This window comes from Rhinolophus hipposideros (assembly GCF_964194185.1).
Source record: "Rhinolophus hipposideros genome assembly, chromosome: 1".
Taxonomy (NCBI): Eukaryota; Metazoa; Chordata; class Mammalia; order Chiroptera; family Rhinolophidae; genus Rhinolophus; species Rhinolophus hipposideros.
In genome coordinates, this window is record NC_138047.1 from 4,227,209 (window position 1) to 4,250,533 (window position 23,325).

Here is a 23,325-nt window from a genome sequence, read left to right on the forward strand (position 1 = left end):
CTATATACTAACTATGAAATCTCAGAAAAAGAAATACAAAAAACAATTCCTTCTGCAATTGCAGCAAAAAGAATAAAATACCTAGGAATAAACTTAACCAAGGATGTGAAAGACCTATATGCTAAAAACTACAAGACATTTTTTAAAAAAAGAAGAAGACACAAAGAAATGGAAAGACATTCCGTGCTCATGGATTGGAAGAATCAACATAGTTAAAATGGCCATATTACCCAAAGCAATATACAGATTTAATGCAATCCCCATCAAAATCCCAATGGCGTTTTTTAAAGAAGTAAAACAGAAAAATCATCAGATTTGCTTGGAACCACAAAAGACCCCGAATAGACAAAGCGATGTTAAGAAAAAAGAACATTAGTGGAGGTATCACACTCCCTGACTTTAGCTTGTACTACAGGGCTACAATAATCAAAACAACATGGTACTGGCAGAAAAACAGATACATGGACCAATGGAATATAACTGAGAACCCAGAAATAAAACCACATAAATATGGACAGATAATTTTTTTTAATTAATTTTATTGGGGTTACAATTGTTAGTAAATTTACATAGATTTCAGGTGTACAATTCTGTATTACATCGTCTATAAATCCCATTGCGTGTTCACTACCCAGAGTCAGTTCTCCTTCCATCACCATATATTTGATCCCCTTTACCCTCATCACCCACCCCCCACCCCCTTACCCTCTGGTAACCACTAAATTATTGTCTGTGTCTATGAGTTTTTGTTTCTCATTTGTTTGTCGTTCTTTTTGGATTATATACCACATATCAGTGAAATCATAGGGTTCTCTGCTTTTTCTGTCTGACTTATTTCACTTAGCATTATTCTCTCGAGATCCATCCATGTTGTCACAAATGCTCCTATATCATCTTTCCTTAACGCCGAATAGTATTCCATTGTGTATATGTACCACAACTTCTTTATCCATTCATCTATCGAAGGACATTTTGGTTGTTTCCATGTCTTGGCCACCGTAAACAAAGCTGCAATGAACATTGGAGTACACGTGTCTCTATAGAGAAATGCTTTTATATTTTTGGGGTAGATACCCAGGAGAGCGATTGCTGGGTCATATGGTAATTCTATTCGTAATTTCTTGAGGAACCTCCACACTGCCTTCCATAGCGGCTGCACCAGTCTGCATTCCCACCAACAGTGTATGAGAGTTCCTTTTTCTCCACAGCCTCTCCAACACTTGTTACTATTTGTTTTGTTGATGAAAGCCATTCTGACTGGGGTGAGGTGATATCTCATTGTGGTTTTCATTTGCATTTCTCTGATGATTAGCGATGTTGAGCATTTTTTCATATGTCTATTTGCCATTTGTATATCCTCTTTGGAGAAATGTCTCCTCAGGTCCTCTGTCCATTTTTCAATTGGGTTGTTTGTTTTTTTGTTGTTGAGTTTCATGAGTTCCTTGTATATTTTGGATATTAGCCCCTTATCAGAGGAACTGTTTGCGAAAATCTTCTCCCATTCAGTTGGTTGCCTCATTATTTTGTCAATAGTTTCTTTTGCTGTGCAGAAGCTTTTCAGTTTCATATAATCCCATTTGTTTATTTTAGTTTTTACTTCCATTGCCTTTGGAGTCAAATTCATAAAATGCTCTTTGAACCCAAGGTCCATAAGTTTAGTACCCATGTTTTCTTCAATGCAGTTTATTGTGTCAGGTCTTATGCTTAAGTCTTTGATCCATTTTGAATTAATTTTGGTACATGGTGACAGATAGCAGTCCAGTTTCATTCTTTTGCATGTAGCTATCCAATTCTGCCAGCACCATTTATTGAAGAGGCTGTCTTTTCTCCATTGTATGTTTTTAGCTTCTTTGTCAAAAATTATCTGTCCATATTTATGTGGTTTTATTTCTGGGTTCTCAATTCTATTCCATTGGTCTATTTGTCTGTTTTTCCGCCAATACCAAGCTGTTTTGATTATTGTAGCCCTGTAGTACAAGGAAAAATCAGGGAGTGTGATACCTCCAGTATTGTTCTTTTTTTTTAATATTGCTTTGGCTATTCGGGGTCTTTTGTGGTTCCAAACAAATCTGATGATTTTTTGTTCTATTTCTTTAAAAAATGCCATTGGGATTTTAATGGGGATTGCATTAAATCTGTATATGGCTTTGGGTAATATGGCCATTTTAACTATGTTGATTCTTCCAATCCATGAGCACGGAATGTCTTTCCATTTCTTTGTGTCTTCTTCAATTTCTTTCAAAAATGTCTTATAGTTTTCAGCATATAAATCCTTCACATCCTTGGTTAAGTTTATTCCTAGGTATTTTATTCTTTTTGCTGCAATTGCAAAAGGAATTGTTTTTTCTATCTCTTTTTCTGAGATTTCATTGTTGGTATATAGGAAAGCAATGGACTTTTGTACGTTGATTTTGTAGCCAGCAACTTTACTGTATTCATTGATTGTTTCTAATAGCTTTTTGGTGGAGTCTTTAGGGTTTTCTATATATAGCATCATGTCATCTGCAAAGAGTGACAATTTAACTTCTTCATTCCCAATTTGGATGCCTTTTATTTCTTTCTCTTGCCTGATAGCTCTGGCGAGGACTTCCAACACTATGTTGAAAAGCAGAGGTGATAGGGGACAACCTTGTCGTGTTCCTGAACGTAGAGCAAAGGGCTTCAGCTTTTCACCATTAATTATGAGATTAGCTGAGGGCTTGTCGTATATGGCCTTTATTATGTTGAGGTATTTTCCTTCTATACCAATTTTAGTAAGTGTTTTAATCATAAATGGATGTTGTATCTTATCAAATGCTTTTTCTGCATCAATTGATAGAATCATATGATTTCTGTCCTTTATTTTGTTTATGTGATGTATCACATTGATGGATTTGCGAATGTTGAACCATCCTTGTGCCCCGGGGATGAACCCCACTTGGTCGTGATGAATAATCTTTTTAATGCATTGTTGTATTCGATTTGCTAGAATTTTGTTTAGGATTTTAGCATCTGTATTCATCAGAGATATAGGTCTGTAGTTTTCTTTTTTTGTGTTGTCCTTACCAGGTTTTGGTATCAGGGTAATGTTGGCCTCATAAAATGAGTTAGGGAGTACTGACTCTTCTTCAATTTTTTGGAAGAGTTTGAGCAGGATTGGTATTAGATCCTCTTTGAAGGTTTGGTAGAATTCACTGGTGAAGCCATCTGGTCCAGGACTTTTGATTTTGGGAAGGTTTTTGATGACTGATTCAATTTCGTTACTGGTGATCGGCCTGTTAAGATTTTCCAGTTCTTCATGATTCAGCCTTGGAAGGCTATATGTTTCTAAGAACTTGTCCATTTCTTCTAAGTTATTAAATTTGGTGGCATATAGTCCTTCATAGTATTCTTGGATAATCCGTTGTATTTCTGTGGTGTCCGTGATAACTTCCCCTTTTTCATTTCTGATTTTGTTAATTAGTGTCTTCTCTCTTTTTATCTTAGTGAGTCTAGCCAAGGGTTTGTCGATTTTGTTAATCTTTTCAAAGAACCAGCTTTTTGTCACATTAATTTTTTCTATTGTCTTTTTGTTCTCTATTTCATTTAGTTCTGCTCTGATTTTTGTTATTTCCTTTCTTCTGCTGACCTTGGGTTTCGCTTGTTCTTCTTTTTCTAGTTTTTTAAGGTGTAACATGAGATTATTTATTTGGGATTTTTCTTGTTTCTTGAGATAGGCCTGTAATGATATAAATTTCCCTCTTAAAACTGCTTTCGCGGCATCCCAAAAATTTTGGTAGGACGTATTTTCATTGTCATTTGTTTCTATGTATCTTTTGAGCTCTCCTCTAATTTCTTCTTTGACCCAGTCGTTCTTTAAAAGTATGTTGTTTAATCTCCATGTATTTGTGTTTTTTCCTGCTTTCTTTTTGCAGTTGATATCCAATTTCAAAGCTTTGTGATCAGAGAATATGCTTGGTATGATTTCAATCTTCTTAAATTTGCTGAGGCTGATTTTGTGTCCCAATATATGGTCTATCCTTGAGAATGTTCCATGTACACTAGAAAAGAATGTATACTTTGATGTTTTAGAATGAAGTGCTATATATATGTCAATTATGTCCAATTCATCTAATGTGTCATTTAGGGCTGCGATTTCGTTATTTATCTTCTGTTTGGATGATCTATCCATAGCTGTCAATGATGTATTTAAGTCCCCTAGTATAATTGTGTTTTGGTCAATTTCTCCCTTTAGTTCTGTTAGTAGTTGCTTGGTATATTTCGGTGCTCCCTGATTGGGGGCATAAATATTGATGACTGTTATGTCTTCTTGTTGTATAGTCCCCTTTACCATTATGAAATGTCCATCTTTGTCTCTTGTTATCTTTTTCACCCTGAAGTCTGTTTCATCGGAAATCATTATGGCTACACCTGATTTTCTCTGGGTACCATTTGCTTGGAGTGTCAATTTCCACCCTTTCACTTTGAGTCTATGCTTGTCCTTGTAGCTGAGATATGTCTCTTGTAGGCAGCATATGGTTGGGTTTAGTTTTTTGATCCAATCTGCTACTCTGTGTCTCTTTATTGGTGAGTTCAGTCCATTTACATTTAGGGTGATTATTGATATGTGAGGATTTCCTGTCATTCTGTCTTTAGTTTTCTGGTAAGTCTGTGTCTCCATTGTTTCTTTGCTTTTTTGTTGTTGTCTGTTATTTCTGTGTGGTGGTATTCTATGATGTTTCCCTCTGTTTCTTCTTTTATTACAGTATATATCTCAGATTTGGATGTTTTTTGAGTGGTTACCCTTGAGTTTATGTAAAAGAAAGTTTGATATTTAGAGTATTCCAGTTTCTTCAGTACGCTTACTTTCTCTATTCCCATATTCCAGTTCAGGCCTTTACGCTCCCCCTTTTTATGTTTCGGTTGCCACAAGTTGTCCCTGTTGATGGTGGTCTAATAGCCTCCTTTAGTATTTCTTGTAGTGCAGGTCGTGTATTAGAAAATTCCCTCAGCTTCTGGATGTCTGGAAAGGTCTTTATTCCTCCTTCATATCTAAAGGAGATCTTTGCTGGATATATTATTCTTGGCTCATGATTTCTCTCTTTCAATAGTTTGAATATTTGGTTCCATTCCCTCCTAGCTTGTAGAGTTTCTGCTGAAAAATCTGATGATAATCTAATGGGCTTTCCTTTGTAAGTTACCGTCTTCTTTTCCCTGGCTGCCTTGAGGATTCTTTCTTTGTCATTGATTTTAGACAGCTTCAATACAATGTGCCTTGGTGAAGGCCTGTTGGGATGAGGTAATTAGGTGTTCTATTTGCTTCTTGGATTCGAGGATCCAGTTCTGTCCACAAATTTGGGAAGTTCTCATCGACGATTTGTTTGAATATATTCTCTGTTCCCTTCCCTCTTTCTTCTCCTTCTGGTATGCCCATTATTCTTATATTGCTCTTTCTGATGGAGTCAGAAAGTTCTTGTAGAGTTCTTTCATTTCTTTTAAGTCTCAAGTCTCTTTCTTCTTCCCTCTGTGTAAATTCCAGGTTCCTATCTTCAATGTCACTGATTCTTTCCTCCATCTGGTCAACTCTACTATCTAAGCTGGATATTTTATTGTTAATTTCTTCTATTGAGTTCTTAATCTCCAGAAATTCTATTTGGTTCTTTTTCAAGATTTCAATCTCTTTTGTAAAATGCTCGTGGTGTTCTTTGATTGTGTTTCTGAGTTCATTAAACTGCCTTTCTGTGTTTTCTTGCATCTCGTTCAGTTTTTTCAGAATTGCGATCTTGAATTCTCTGTCATTTAAATCACAAAGGTCCATATCTCTAAGTTCCTTTTCTGGAGACTTTTCACTTTCTTTCTGAGCTATCTTGTTGCCTTGGTTATTCATGGCAATCACTGATTTACTATTTCTCTTCCTAGACATTTACAGGAGTGTCTTCTGCAACAGGTTGATAGGTATGCGAAGAGCTTTTGGAGTTCCAAAGCTCTTTCTGCACCAGATTCAGAGCTCGTATGTTTCAGCAGTTCTGTTTACTCCTGCAGGGATCCGCCCAGATAGGTGGGGCTAGGGGCGGGGCGAGTTGTGAGAGGTGGCCCAGAGCAATGGCGGTGACCACCGCCACAGCCAGTCCTGCTTCCACAGCTCCCTCCCCTTTGCCCGAACTAGTTGAGCTGCGAATCTGTGTCTGCGGTCCACAGTTCTCAGAGCAGCAAATATTCTGTCCTTTGATTCGACACTGCTACTTTATCGCTTCTAGCACCGGGCAGGTGGGGGCGGGGCGAGCTCTGGGAGGGTAGGGAGGGGGCGGCTAGTCTCCGTGCCTAAGGCTTCCGCTCTCCGCTCGGCAGTGAGGGCTTAAACCACTGATTTCAGCCGTCTTCCCTCAGTCTTTGCTCCGAGGTCTGCCGTGAGCGAGCGTTGGGTTCAGCGGTTTTGTATGCTGCCCCCTCAGCCCTGTGGGCCGTAAGCGGAGCCCTAGCAGTCCGAGTCCTTCCCTCTCCCGCAGTTGCGGAAGATCCGGGCGCAGCGGGCTCCGAGCACTGAGCTAGGTCTGTGTCCTGCGCCCGCGCGGCTCCGTCTCCGCACTTCTCCTCTCCCTCCTCCCCCGCTTGCGCGATTCACCCACCTGGAGGTGAATTCAGTAGTCGGCCTCTTCGTCTTGCCTATCTGCTATGCAAGGAGTCCTTTGTGGAGTTATTGTTGTCCGATTCGTTGTAAATTCCAGGGGAGCGTTACAGAGGCTCACCTCACGCCGCCATTTTTTTTTGACAGATAATATTTGATAAAGAAGCAAAAAACATACAATGGAGAAAAGACAGCCTCTTCAATAAATGGTGCTGGCAGAATTGGATAGCCACATGCAAAAGAATGAAACTGGACTGTTGTCTGTCACCATGTACCAAAATTAATTCAAAATGGATCAAAGACTTAAGCTAAGACCTGAAACAATAAACTGCATAGAAGAAAACATAGGTACTAAACTTAGGGATCTTGAGTTCAAAAAGCATTTTATTAATTTGACTCCAAAGGCAAGGGAAATAAATAAAAGCTAAAATAAATGAATATGACTATATGAAACTTAAAAGCTTCTGCACAACAAAAAAAACCATCGACAAAATAAAGAGGCAACCAACTGAATGGGAGATTTTTGCAAACAGTGCCTCTGATAAAGGGCTAATATCCAAAGTATACAAAAACTCATGCAACTCAACAACAACAAAAAAAACAACCCAATTGAAAAATGGGCAGATGACCTAAAGAGACATTTCTCCAAAGAGGACATACAAATGGCAAATATGAAATGGCACATATGAAAAAATGCTCAACATCACTAATCATCAGAGAAATGCAAACAAAAACCACAATGAGATATCACCTCACCCCAGTCAGAATGGCCACCATCAACAAGACAAATAGTAACAAGTGTTGGAGAGGCTGTGGAGAAAAAAGAACCCTCATACACTGTTGGTTGGTGGGAATGCAGACTGGTGCAGCCACTATAGAAGGCAGTGTGGAGGTTCCTCAAAAAATTACGAATAGAATTACCATATGACCCAGTAATCCCTCTCCTGGATATCTTCCGCAAAAATCTGAAAACATTTATACATAAAGACACGTGTGCTCCAATGTTCATTGCAGCTTCGTTTACGGTGGCCAAGACATGGAAACAACCAAAACGTCCTTCGATAGATGAATAGATAAAGAAGTTGTGGTATACATACACAATGGAATACTATTTGGCGGTAAGAAAAGATGATTTGGGAACATTTGTGACAACATGGATGGATCTTGAGAGTATAATGCTAAGCGAAATAAGTCAGACAGAAAAAACAGAGAACCATATGATTTCACTGATATGTGGTATATAAACCCAAAACAACAAAAGAACAAGACAAACAAATGACAAACAAAAACTCATAGACACAGACAATAATTTAGTGGTTACCAGAGGGTCAGGGGTTGGGGGGTGGGAGATGAGGGTAAGGGGGATCAAATATATGGTGATGGAAGGAGAACTGACTCTGGGTGGTGAACACACAATGGGATTTGTAGATGATGTAATACAGAATTGTACACCTGAAATGTATGTAATTTTACTAACAATTGTCACCCCAATAATCTTTTTAAAAAATGAGGTTGGCCAAAGAACTAGAAAAAAGAAAAAGAAAAAAAAAAAACCTTCCAACATATAAAAGTCCAGGACCAGATGACTTCACTGGTGAATTCTACCACACATTTAAAATAGAATTAATACCAATCATTCTCAAACTCTTCAAAAAATAAAAAATAAAAGAGGAGGTAACATCTCATAAATTCATTTTATGAGGCCAGCATTACTCTTATAACAAAACTAGGCAAGGACAATTATAAGAAAATTACAAGCCATATCCTTAATGAAAACATACAAAAATGCTAAAACAATATTATATTAAAATCAAGTATTACATTAAAAACAAACTGAATTCAACAATGCATTAAAAGATTATACACCCTGATCAAGTGGGATTTATTCTGGGAATGCAAAGATGTTTCAACATCCACAAATCAATCAATATGATACATGACATCAACAAAATGAAGGATAAAAATCATATGATCATCTCAATAGGTGCAGAAAAAGCATTTGACAAAAGTCAACAAACATTCATGTGAAAAACTCTCAAAAAAGTGGGTGTAGAGGGAAGATACCTCAACATAATGAAGGTCATATGTGTCAAACCTATAACTAATATCATACTTGATGAAAAACTGAAAGCTTTTTCTCTAATATAAGGAAAGGGACAAAGATGCCCACTATCATGACACTTTTATTCAACACAGTACTACTAGCCATGCAAGTAGGCCATAAAAAGAAATTAAAGGCATCAAATTAGAAAGATATAAAATTGTCTCTATTTGCAGATGACTTATTATACATAGAAAATACTAAAGACCACATCAAAAAAGTGCTAGAACAAATTCAGTAAAGTTGCAGGATACAAAATTAATACGGCAAAATCAGTTGTGTTTGTATTATTAAAAAGGAACTATCATAAATACAAATTAGGAAATTAGTATCATTGCATTAAAAGCATAAAGTACCTAGGAATAAGTTCAACCATGGAGGTGAAAGATCTGTATGCTGAAAACTGTAAGACATTGATGAAAACATTTGAATATACAAATAAATGGAAGGACATTTTGCGTTCATGGATTGGAAGAATTAATATTGTTTAAATGTCCATACTACCCAAAGCAATCTATGGACTCAATGCAGTTCCCATCAAAATCCAATGGCATTTTTCACAGAAATAGAACTAACAATCCTAAAATGTGTATGAAACCACAAAAGACCCTAAATATCCAAAATAATCTTAAGTAAGAAAAACAAAGCTGGCAGCATCATGCTCCCTTACAAAGCTATAGTAATCAAAACAGTATGTTATTGGCATAAAATCAAAACATAGATCGATGGAACAGAACAGAGAGCCCAGAAATAAATCTACACATTTAAGGTCAAATTATTACAAAAGAGCCAAGAATATATAATGGGGAAGGATAGTCTCTTCAATAAATGGTGGGAAAACTGGACAGCCACACACAAAAGAAAGAAACTTGACCACTATCTTACACCATACACAAAATCAGCTCCAAAAGGATTAAAGATTTGAATGAAAGATCTGAAACCATGAAAGTACTAGGAAAAAACATAAGGGGAAGCTCCTTAACATCGGTCTTAGCAATGATTTCTTGAATTTGATACCAAAAGCAAAACTAAACAAGTGGGATTACATCAAATAAAAGCTTCTGTCCAGCAAGGAAACCATCAAAATGAAAAAGGCTACCAATGGAATGGGGGAAAGTATTTACAAATCATATACATAATTAGGGGTTAATATACAAAATATATAAATAACTCATACAACTCAATAACAAAAAGAAAACAATTTGATTTAAAAAATGGGCAGAGTATCTGAATAGACATTCTCCAAAGAAGACATACAGGTGGCCAACAATTATAGGAAAATGTGCTCAACATCACTAACATCAGGGAACTGCAAATCAAAACTACAATGAGTTATCACTATACACTGTTGGGGTGCCTATAATCAAAAAGACAAGGAACAACAAATCCTGGTGAGGATATGGGGAAATGGGAACCTTTGCACACTGTTGGTGGGAATGTAAATCGGTACACTATGGGGAACAGCATGGAGGGTCTTCAAAAAATTTAAAATAGAGCTACCAGCAATCTCACTTCTGGGTATTTACCCAAAGGAAACGAAATCATACCTCAAAAAGATATATGCACATCCATGTTCATTGTACATTATTCACAACAGCCAAGACATGGAAACAACCTAAGTGTCCGTTGGCAGATGCATGGATAGAAAAGATTGACGCACATCCACACTGTAATATTATCAGCCATAAAGAAGAAGGAACTCCTGCCATTTGGACAACATGGATGAACCTTGAGGGCATTGTGCTAAATGAGATAATTCACACAAAGTATGACAGACACTGTATGTATTATTTATATGTGGCATCTAAAAAAGTCAGACTCACAGAAACAGAGTCTAGAATGGTGGTTACCAAAGACTGGGGAGTAGGGAAAATTGAGAAATGTTGCTCAAAGCTTACAAACTTCCAGTTATAAAATGAATGAGTTCTGGGGATCTGATGTACAGGATGGCGACTATAGTTAACGATACTATATTATATATGTGAAAGTTGTTACGAGAGTAAATCTTCAATGTTCTCACCTCAAAAAAGTAATAGTTATTATGTAACATGTTAGCCATGCTATGGTGATAATCATTTTGCAATACATAAGCGTATGAAATCAACACATTGTACACCTTAAACTTACACAATGTTCAAAGTCAATTTTATCTCAATAAAACTGGAAACAAATAAAAAAAATAATTATCACCATCCTTGAGTGTCACCAAAAAATTTATTGAGTATCACCTTCCTCTAAAGATCAGAGAGGAGTGGAGATATTGCCACTGAAAGTGGTTCCTGATGTCATTGTGGATTGGGGACCTAGGGTACAAAGATGTAGCAATGCTCATCTTCCAGAGACAAAGTTAGTATTTAACTAACAGAAAATATGACCAAGGAGCTTCCAGGACTAAAAAATTAATGGAGCTCCTGATAATATGTACAAGGCGTGATCAACAAATATGATGGATGTTTAATTTTTTTAAAAAGTTATTACAGTAAAAGACACATTGCCATTAATCCTCCTCAAAATATTCCCCCACTTCAAACACACTTGTACCATCTCTCATGCCACTTTCTGAAGCCGTTCTGGAAGGCTTCTTTTGTGAGTGTCGTTAGTTGCACTGTCGTGGCTGCCTCAATGTCCTGAATCGATTCAAAACGTTTACTTTTCATGGTCATTTTGACTTTGGGGAAGAGCCAGAAGTCGCTTGCTGCCAGATCCGGTGAATAAGGTGAATGAGAACACACCGTAATGTTTTTATTTGACAGAAACTGCCGTATACCAGAAGTGATATGTGACACAGAGCCTTGTCATGATGGAGGATGATTTATAGCACACTTTAAAACACACCTTCTCTCAACCGTAGCTCACATCCGAACAAGTTGAAACTTGTCACACACTGTTACTAAGGTTCGATTCATCACTTCCCATATTGAAGACCCCTGCCTTTATGTTGGGTGACACTCAGCAGCAGCATTCACCATATTTTGTGATCACACCTTGTATATGTACATGTATATGTATATGTATATGTATATGTATATGTATATGTATAAGTATATGTATATGTATATGTATGTATATATATGGCAAACAGAAGCCTGGCTTGAGTCTCTACTTATGGGAAAGTAATAGCCCTTCAACTGATTCCAAGACCTGAAAAGTGCTGAGAACCCCTTGATTTAAGGGGAGATAAGGAACCCTGGAAGAAAGACTTTGCAGTAACAATATAGAATGCCATACATCTTCCTAGTTATCTACCGAGGACATGTAGGTGATTTCCAGTTTAAATGTGCACTGGAGAAAGGGAAATTCTAAAACCTTTCTGGGACTGGACAATGGTGCTGGGCTATCCCTGAGCCAACATCAGAGGGGATACTTATGGGGGCCAGACAGTAGATGGTGTTCTGGCTCACGTCCATCTCACAGTAAGTCTCACGGGTCTGTGAATCCATTCGGTGGTTATTTTTTCCAGCTCTCGAGTGTGCAGTTGGAGTAGATGTTCTTGGCATCTGACAGATGCCGACATGGATCCCTGATCGAGATAAGGCTGTTACGTCAAGGAAGGTCCAGAGGAAATCGTGAAGTATCTCCTCTTTAGTAGTGCTAAAGTATATAAATAATAAACAAAACAGAATCCATGAGAACGATATCCCACCAAATATGGAATGTCAATAAGAGATAGAAATTACTGAAAGGAACCAAATGGAAATTATGGAGTCGAAAAGCACAATTGAAATGAAAAATTCACTAGAGGGGGTCAACAGCAGATGCAAATAGGCAGAATAAAGAATCAGTGAACTGAAAGATAGGTCAACTGAGATTATCCTGTCTGAGAAAAAAAATTTTTTTTAAATGAAGAAAAATGAACAGAGCCTAAAAGGCCTGTAGGATACCACAAGCTAACTAAATACACTGAATGTGAGTCACAGAAGAAGAAGAGGAAAAGAAAGGGGAAGAAAGTAGGTTAGTGGTTGCCAGGTGCTGGGGGTGAATGGGGAGAGTGGATACAGGGTTTCTTTTGAGGTGAAAAAATGTTCTGGAATTAGACAGTGGTGATGTTTGCGCACCACTGTGAATATACTGAAAACCATTTAATTATGCACTTTACAACATTTAAAATAGTAAATTTTTGTGATACAAACTTTCTATCAATAAAAAGGAATCACCATCTCAGTTCCTCCTGCTTTTCCTCTCTTTTTATACCCCCTCATCCTAAGCCACAGGGCATGCAGTTCAGTCTTTGCTTACCCCATTCCCCTGCCTGTCAGCTTGGTCTCTCTTTGTCTCCTCTATCTCAGAAAATCTTTTTCAAGTTTCAGTCTATCGTGATCCTCATTCCCCACAGCAACTGCTATAATTCTTTAAAATGTTATAGTCTGGAAGTGGGTAACTACTGAGAAGCCTTGGGTTGTCCAGTCAAATCTCAACTGGAAAGTTTTTCTAAGGATCATTTTTAAATGTTTGGTGAAAAACAAGTATCATAAAAGTTACCATCTTAGCCTTTTTAAGTGTCCAGCTCAGTAGTGTTAGGCATATTCTTGCTGTGCAACAACTAAATATCAATTATACCCTGCTTGTGAAGCCTTCCCTAATTGGAATCCATTAATCCTTCCTCTGTGATCCTGTAGCATTTTGGGCACCCTCCCATTCTAGCAGTGACCACATTTCTTGCTGGTTAGCTCTTGTGTCTGTTCCCCTCACTAATTTGTGAGCTCCATGAAGGCAGGGTGTGTGGCTAATTCATCAGTGTGACACTAACTGAATGCTTGTGGAGGAAAGGACAAAGGAAAAGAATGAAGGGTAAACAGTAGTATCATGTATTGAGCCTCCCAGAACTGTAAGAACTGGAGACATGTAAGGAGAGAGGCAAATGACACTCTTCATCCCATGCTTCCTCCTCTTCCTGTATATCCTTGCCTAACATCTGGCCTCACCCTTGACCAAGCACAGGGCTGGGGGATTACTCCGTGGGTTCCAGAGAGCGGTCAGCTACTGGCCTCAAGGAGAATTCTACCTCCAGGACAGTTTCTTCCACGGCAAATACCTTACAGCAACCAAATGGCCATTATCCAAAGCCACCTGCTCTGAGTATAAAGATTCAGGATCTTTTTAGCTTCCAACTTTCCTAGACTATAGGAAACACCCTTGAATAGTACCATCTGTTCACCACGTTATACAACCAACACACAAGAAAATAGCTATGTGGCAGTCACTCTTTGGTTATTCAGACACTATTTCTCCAGGGAGGTGATTAGAAAGCCCCTTGCTTTTTTTCTCCCTCCCTACCCCTCCTGCCCGCCTTTGGTGCCTGCAGAACTTGTGGGCTTTGGCACTAGAGGCTGTGAACATATTGAAGGGGTAAAACTCTAATGAGGTTATCTGCTGCTTTCTTCAACCTTTGGTAAAGGCTCAGGGAGGAGGTTCAAAAAAGGATCTAAAATGAAAAACTTTGGTTATCTGTGTTTTTCCAATTAATCCTGTTCCCCATTAAAGGACCATGAGTTGGCTGCATCACGCTCCCCCCATGACATGACTCCTTTTTCCAGATGGCTAGCACAAACTGGATGCCCTGGCATTTCATTTCTTCCTGTCCAATAAAACGAGAAAATTCAAACCAGACACTGAAACGTCCTTTCTTTTATTAAAAACAGTTCTTGTGTAGCTGGATTCTCTGAGAGTGAACTTCAATTATTTCTGAGTTTTGCATGTTGGAAACAGGGACAAAACTGCCATTCTAATAGTGCTAGACAATTATATCACGAGGCTCTAAATTAGTGGTTCTCAACCCTGGCTTCCCAGTAGGGACAACTGAGGAGGTGGAAATTAAAAAATACCTGCCAGTCTGTCCCCTGCCTACCTGCATAGGGCTCCTGCATCAACATTAAAAACAAAACAAATCAAAACAAAACACCTTCAGTATGATGATCATATGTAGCCAGGGCTGAGAATTCACTGCTCTGAAGATAAAACAGGTCATTTATCTTCAGAATAAACATTTTATTCTGGGAGAAATTATTTTGGGGAGCTTCTTTGGTAAAAAGATATAAATCAAGGTACTTGGAGTAGCTCTGAATATTGGTAAACTGATCCAAATGCAAATACTTGAGGCTGATATATTAGCTATCTATTGCTGTGTAATCACTGACTACAAACTTAGTAATAACTAATAACTCAGTAAAACTGTGAGACAATAAAGTGTCCTATAGACACATTTTTATCACTGTCTCCACCATTTTCATGCTGGGTGTTTGTATACAGGATGACTGGCAACCCTGGGGGTAGCTGAAAATCACAGAAGCACCAATAAATCACCTGTCATCTTCTTGATGTAGTTTAACATCCAACAAGAGTCTGTAAGATTCAGTGAAAAGTGCACAGAAATCCTGGGCCAAAGGGACTCCAAGGATTCTGTAGGTTAGCTTTGGCGCATGCTCACTGCCCTTCTTCAGCCTGTCTTAGTTCCATGGCAGAATGCCACGGATTGGGGGGCTTAAACAACAACCTTTATTTCTCAGGGATAGGGAAGCTGGGAAGTCCACAAACAAGATGTCAGCACACCTGGTGTCTGTGAGAACCCTTTTCCTGGTTTACAGGTGGCTGTTTGCCCACTGTCACCTCACATGAAGGAGAGCAGAGAGAGAAAGCAATTCTCTCTCTTCTAAGGGCACTAATCCCACATAACGGTTCCAACTGTATGACCTACTCACCTCCCCAAATGCTCCACCACCAGATACCATAACTCTGGGGACTGGGTTTCAACATAGGAATTTTGGGGGGACACAAACATTCAGTCTATAGCACTCTCTCTCTGTTAAGGATGGCAGTCAAAGACCCATGGGAAAACTTCCAATCATGGAAAGGAAGCTTCCCAAGCCACAGGCCATCGCTGTGAGAGGCAAACACGCAGGGCTGAGTTTTATCCTTGTTTCTTGGAAATGTTTTCTCTATGATGTGGAGATGATTGAGCTTCTCTGTATTGGTTTCTCAACAGTAAATTTAAAATCAACCAATCCATTTATCTATCATCTTTATATCTATATTTGCTTTTCAACATGGCATCTGAAAATAGAATTGATTTTCCTATTTTCCTAAAAGTCAAAAGGATTGATTTCTTTTTTATACTCACTCAAGTGCGTGGATTTTGTTTGTTGTTTATTTTGTTTTGTTTTTTTAATCTTTTCCAAAGAGCCACTTTCGCTCCACCCCACCTTATCCACAGGCAAGTGCTTAGAACTCATTTTCTTTGTTCAGTGAGATTTTGCTCAAGGCAGTCTCTTTACTTGGAGTTAATAACACAGACCCAAGTGTTTAGTTTGGAAGAGGGAGGAGGCTGCTGCAAATCTCTGGGTTACCCAATCCAAGGCCAAGTGGAAAGTTTTTCTAAGCACCAACTGGAGGGAGGGGCCAGCCTAACCCTCCCACAGCTCCCCTCCAGGTACAAGCCTTTCAGATCCACCCAGTCTGCCTGCTTGCCAAGAACTACGCACCCCGAGGACTTCAGAGATCAAAGAAATATATGAGTTTGACAGACATGATTTTTAAAAATTTCTATTATGTTTTTCTCATTTTGATTGTGAGCATCAGTGATGATGAGTAGAATATTTTTCCTGCCATCACTAGAATTTTCATCCTATCCATCACTCACTCCAGCAAATAGTCTGAGGCTGTGTCTTCCTTTGTCTGCACACCATGACAGATGGGCCACCAGTGGCATGCAGCAGGGTCAGGATGTGGGGGGTGGGAGGCATTGGGAGTGGGGAAGCTACAACTGGTTTGTAGCTCAGGAAGAGGCGGGAAGAATGAGAGGGCCCTCCCTTCCCACCATTTAACTCCCATCCCATAGAACCTATTTCTTCTTTAAAAACTGTATGTCGGTCATAGTTACACATTTTCAACCCATTGGTCACTTTTTCATTTTATTTTTGCACTGGAACTCTCAAGGACTGGATTATTGCCCTTTAATTTTTGGAGGAGGGTGGTGGTAAAAGTGAACATTATAACCCACAAAGCAGAACACACAAAAAGTACACAATATTTCATGAAGAACTGTTCTTATATCCCTGAGAAAAAGACTATTCTCGACTCATGTTTACTATTTTGGTGCCAGACACCAAGTGCCAAAGAGCCAACAGGTTGTACACAAGCACTTCCCATTTTCTACTCTCAAATAATCAAATATCAGCAAGGTTTTAGCTGGCAGGGTCACCAGCCTCTCTTTCCCGGAGACACTGGCTGCACAGATTTAAGCCCTCCCCTTTTTCTGCTGTGCCCTTCCAAAATACTGGGATTGATAGATACAGATGCTTCCACAACTATCACACGAACCATTAGTGAGGAAGAGACAGCTTTTTCATCAGACTAAAATGAGGCATAAACAATATTTCAAAAGCAAAACAAATTCTAACATCTCCCTGCAACAGTCACGACTTCTCTCAACCCGTGAACTTTGACCTCTTCTAGAACGATGGAAATTTTGCCAGATTTTCCCATGGCCTTTCATGCCTCCCTCTTGGCTAATTCACATGCATAAATTGATATTCTACAGAACAGAACAAGGCCCTTTGTTCAGATTAACAAAAGCCTTCATCTTTTCAACTTCCCCTTTGTAATTTTTCTGCCCCGTCATTGTTTACTTTCTTAATTGGACCTACTGTGTCCCTCTCTGTCTCTCAAGAGAGCTGGAGGATAGACCATGAATAGAAAGAGACCCCTGTGTTGTTTTAGCCTTTCTCCTGAGGAGAACTAGCACTCAGCTGCTCCTTCCAGGCTTTCTGAGAGAAGCTGGATACGTGCTGTATTCCCAGAACACTCCAGTGTGTTGGGATCCAACATAAAAATAGCTTTCTTCCCTGCAGGGGACACATCCTGATTAGAAATCTTAAAATACTTTCTCAGTCTCATTTTCCATGGAAGGGACTAGATTTTCAACCAGGCAGTTGGCAAATAGCCACATAGTTTTTCAGCCTCCTGGCCCTGACATCTCATAAGAACAACTCAAAAAGCTCACATGAGCTTTGCAGGGAGTTGGAGTGGATCCATCCATCTCGGGGCCATGATCCTGCTTATAATAAGGGTGAATACGCCACGGTGCTCAGTGAGGGATGTGGTGGTACCCAGGGCCCGTGAGCCTTGGAAATCTGCCATGTTGTCTCCCTTTACGTTCCCTGATAACTATTCCCTGTGCCGACTTTAAAAACCAATTCCTTAGACCTCCTTCATCTAGCATAACTAAAAGTTTATACTCCAGCCCATGCTTATAGTGTAGTGAATCCACTCATGATGTCTCAGGCAGGAGTGGCTCATTCACTTCTTCAACAAATATTTATGGAGCACCTACTATGTACCAGACATTGTGCTAGTTCTGGCTGACTGCGACCAAGACAGGCAGGTCCCCTTCCGCCATGGGTCTAATTCTCTCTGCAATGGCAAAGAGAAACAAAAAAACCATAAACGAATCATTATAAATGAATGATTTAACGGTGTGTTGGATGAGGAAACGCTGCAGTGGGGATGGAAATCAAGACAGGAGATCTATTTTAGATAGAAGGATTAAGCAGTCTTTCTGTGAAGGGGAGCTTAAACATGAGACCTGAAAACTGAGGAGCTAGGAGTCTGCAAATAGTGTATATGGTCCCTCAGGAAAGGGAAACAGTCATTGGAATGTGGAGACTGGCTATCAGTGTCTATCGAGAACCACCTATGTGCTGCCTCTCCTTCCTGCCCCTACACTTCTGATCCATCCTCACCCCTGGAGGCCTCTAGGGAGACTGAAATACACCTTAGAGGGAGACAGGAGAAATGGTGTCCCCTGCAGTTGCAAGGAGAGGTAATAACAACACACGTGACATTGCTAGGGACATTTTCTTTTACCTTTAGCCTCGATCTTGCCCCTGAGCTCCAGACTCTCATATCCAGTGACAAGCATGACATCTCCATCTGGTTGTCTAATGCACACCTCAAACTCAGCAGGTCTAAAACAGAACTCTTGATTTTCTGCCGAGACTCCCTTACCTCAGCAAATGGCTTCAGCATCTACAGAGTAGCACAAGCCAAAAACACCAGTCATTCTTGATTCTTTTCTTTTCCTCATCTGATGACTCTATCACCAAAACATATCCAGAATTCACCCATTTCTCTCCTCCTTCAAGGCTACCACCATGGTCCAAGCCGCTGGTGTCTGTACTGTTGCAATAGCCTCTCACAAGCTTCCTGGCTTCTGTAATTGTCTCCTTTACAGCAAGCCAGAGTGATCACTGTAATATAACATCAGATCATTTTAATCCCTTTATAAATCATCCCAGGGCTTCTCACTGCCTTTGTAATCCCGGAAAAACCACTGATCCAGGCATTACCCACCAGACTCATCTCAGATCGTTCTCCTTGCTCCTGTCAACTGTGCTCACTACTCTCCAGTAATTAAGCCTTTTCTTCCTTGCTTGTCCAAGCTCATTCCAGCTTCGAGGCCTTTGCACATATCATTCATTCTGCCTGGAGCCCTTGCCCTTCAGATCTTCGCACAAGTCCCCCGCTCCTCCTCACCTTGGTTCGGTCACCCCTCAGGAGGCCTTTCCCCGAGCAGGCTCTCTAATGTATTCCCTGACTGCACTACTTTTTAAAATCTCATTCATAACATATATTTCTATCTGCAATTAGGTTATTTTTTATTCACCTACGGTCTCCCCTACCCTCATTAGAAACTTAGCTCCATGGACATAGGAATACTGTGTGCTTTGTTTATAGCCACACTGCCCAGAATGGTGGCTCCATCCTTCCTACCCACAATGGGGCCTGACACAGAGTAGGTGCTATTATATATTTATTGGATGAATCCAAAAATGAATAAAATATAGCTAAAATACCTTCATGACAGTCTTAAAATATATGTTAAGAAAACATTCTTACCCTCATTTTATAGATGAGGAAATGGAGGCTGAGAGACCTAAAGAGATTAAGTAACTTGATCAAAATCATGCAGTTAATCTGCAATGAAGCTGGGATTCAGACCCAGTGGTCTGACTCTAGCTACATTTTTTTCTTTTTAACAGTGAGATTGTTTTATTTTTCTTAAAAAAATTTCAGTCATCTTCATTGAGTTATAAGTTACATATAATAAAATGTACCCATTTTAAGTATATAGTTCAGTAAGTTTGACAAATATACATTCCCATGGAACCACCATGATATAAAACAAGATATGGAATATTTGTACCCCCCTGTAAAGTTTCCCTGTGCCCCTCTTCAGTCAGTGCCCATCGTCCGGGCATTAGGAAACTATGATCTTCTTTCCACCTGTGCCTGTATTATTTTTTCTTTTTTGTGCCTGAACTACTTTTCCCCCACTAAGGTATATGGGTATATGGCTTTTCTAAGTTCAGGCTTCTCATTTATAAAATGTAGATGATAATAATGTAGTATCTTCCTCATAGGTATACATTAGCATAGTTCATGTATATAAAGTGCTTATAATCATGTTAGCTATTGTGCTTGGATTGACATAAAATACCATAAAATGAGTGACTAATACAACATAAATTTATTTTCTCATTATTCTGGAGGCTACAAGTCCCAGATCAAGGGGCAAGGATTCATTTTCTGGTGTAGATAGCCGCCTTCTTACTGTGTCCTCATATGGCCTTCCCTCTGTACACGCACACCTCCTCCTCCTCCTTATAAAAGGGCACTACTCCCATTGGATTAAGTCCCCATCCTTATGACCCTATTTGACCCTAGTTATCTCCTGAAGGCCCTACCGGGAAAAATGATTGCATTGGGAGTTAGGGCTTCAGTATAGGAATTTGAGGGGAACACAATTCAGTTCGCTCCCTTAGACCTCCAAAATTCATGTCCTTCTCACATACAAAACACCTATATTCATCCCATCAAAACAGCCCCCAAAACCTTACCTTATTCCAGCATCCATCACCAGTCCAAAGTCTCATCTAAATATGAATCAAAATCAGGTGTGGAGGAAATATGAGGTATCGCATTTTACCGTGTATAATGTACTCCTGTGTATGATGCACACCCACGTTTTTGGCCAAAACTTTCGGGGGAAAAAATCTTTTGTTTTAATTTTTTAATTCAAGTTTGTATTTGTTTACGTTTAGCTACTTGGTTTTTGTATTATAAAGGAATTTCAGCATTTTTTAACATATTACGGTACAAGAAATTTTATGTAACAAATTACAAAACACAAGAATAGATACGAGGTACAAGAAATGCTATGTACCAGTAACAAATTTACGATATTTATGTATCATAGAAGGCCAAGAACTCTTTGACTTTGCAAGTTCGTTGTAAGTTCTAGAAAACTGATTATCGTATTCCAGGGTATTACTTTACATATGGATATCGTTATTGATTTCTAGAGTTACACTTTTAACTCATAAGCATAAATAAAATAATTAAAAACATTTATATAGATACAGAATTAGTACTACCCATGTATAATGCACATCCTTATTTTTCCCTCACAAATTTGGGCAAAAAAGTGCGCATTATACACAGCAAAATATGGTAAGTTTCATCCTGCAGCAAAATTCCTTTCCACTTATAAATGTGCACAACTAGACAAGTTATGTGCTTCCAAAATACAATGGTGGTACAGGCATAGGATAGACATTTCTATTCCAAGAGAGAGAAATTGGAAAGAAGGAAGGGATGACAGGTCCCACGCAAGTTCACAATCTAGCAAGACACAATCTAGCAAGACCAGATCTTATGATTCAAGAACAGCCCTCTTTTGCTGTATCTTCTGCTCTCCACGTCCACTGAGGTGGCAGCAGCCCCGTCCCCTCAGCTCTTTGTGGTGGCCTTGCCCCTCAGGTATTAGGAAGGGGTGGCCTGACATGCTGACACCAAGGAGGGCGGCCTGTCCTCTGAAAACTATGAAACTAAGGAGAAAACAGCCTTATACCAGGGGCTGGTGCAAGGCCCACCTTTGGGGTCCTTCTTCCCTTTTCTTAAAAGATAAAAGATGTTCACAGTCAAATGGCTCTATTGTCCTGTTCTCTTCCCTTTGATCCTAAATGGCAGCCTCTGCTGATGTAACCTCATTACTATTCCTGGATTCTGCTGAGATGGCTGATTAAATCCATGGCTCACATCCATAACCTCTTCATCAAATGATTTTCTATCTACATCCTTGGTGTTCTCTTCAGAGTGCACGCTCTTTTTTTCTCTCTTTCTGTCTTTTTTTTTTTTTTTTTTTTTTGCAATGTGGATAGGCTGAGAATTTTCTAAATCTTCAAATTCTGGTTCCTTTTTGCCTAACAAGTCCTTCAATTTATCTCCCTGCTTTCACGTTTTTCAATAAGGAATAAGGAGAGACTAAGACACTCCAACACTTTGCTTAAAAATCTTCTCAGCTATTTCATTTATACCTTAGTAAAGCTGAAAGTTTTTAAAAAATACCTCAGCTAAATATCCAATTTCATCACTCTGAAGTTCTACCTTCTACAAAACACTAGAACACAATTCAGCCAAATTCTTTGCTGTCTTATCACAAGAATCATGTTTCCTCCAGTTTTCAGTAATATGTTCCTAATTTCCAACTGAGACTTCAGCAGAATCACTTACAGTGTTCATTTTTCCATCAATAGTCTCTTTAAAGCAATCCAGCCTCACCTATTATCCAGTTCCAAAGCCACTTCCACATTTTTAGGTATTTGTTACGGCAGCACTCCACTTTTTTGGTGCCAAAATCCGTATTATTCTGCTTGGGCTATCAAAAGGTATCACAGACTAGGTGGCATAACTACAGAAATTTATTTTCTCACAGTTCTGGAGGCTATGAGTCCCGCATCAAGGTGCCAACAGATTTGTGTTCTGGTGTACGCACTCTTCCTGGCTGATAGATAGCCAGCTCCACGCTGTGTCCTCACACGGTCACTCTTCTGGGTGTGTGCAGACAGTGTGGGAGGGAGAGAGCTCTATGGTATCTCTTCCTTTTATTAGGACACCAGTTCCATCAGATTAGGTCCCCGCCTTCATGACCTCGTTTGACTGTAATCAAAGGCCCCATTTCTAACTACCATCATATTGGGGGTTAGAGCTTCAACAAGTGAATTTGGGGGTTACAAAATTCAGTCCATAGCAGGTACAATCATCATGCAATTACACAAATAGTAAATTTCTGAGCCAAGAATTACCGCCAGAACCCCTAGGGGCTTTCTCATTCCTTTACTCTAGTCTTCCTCCCTTTTTACCAAAGCCATTAGAATGATATTTATAGGGATAATGGGAAGATGTGAAATTTTTTTTTGCAGAAATGGTGACTTTCCCACTAAACCTGCATGGTGGTTGTCTCATCTCAATTTCAGAGGGGAGGCAGACTAGAGTAGTAGAAAGGGTTACTAGGAAGCTTTGGGGTCAGACAGCCCTGGAATGGAATCTACGAAATGAAGATAATGATAGCTAACCATAGCACTGCATCAAGGGACCATGAAGTCATATAGGTAAAGAACCTCCTACATGCTTGATTCTTAGTAGGTGCTCAGCCCATGGTTCTAATGTAGTCAATAACTCATTTAAAAAATCATATACTACAATCAAGTGGGATTTATTCCAGGGGTGCAAGGATGGTTCAACATCTGCAAATCTATCAATGTGATAAACCACGTTAACAAAATGACGGACAAAAATCATATGATCA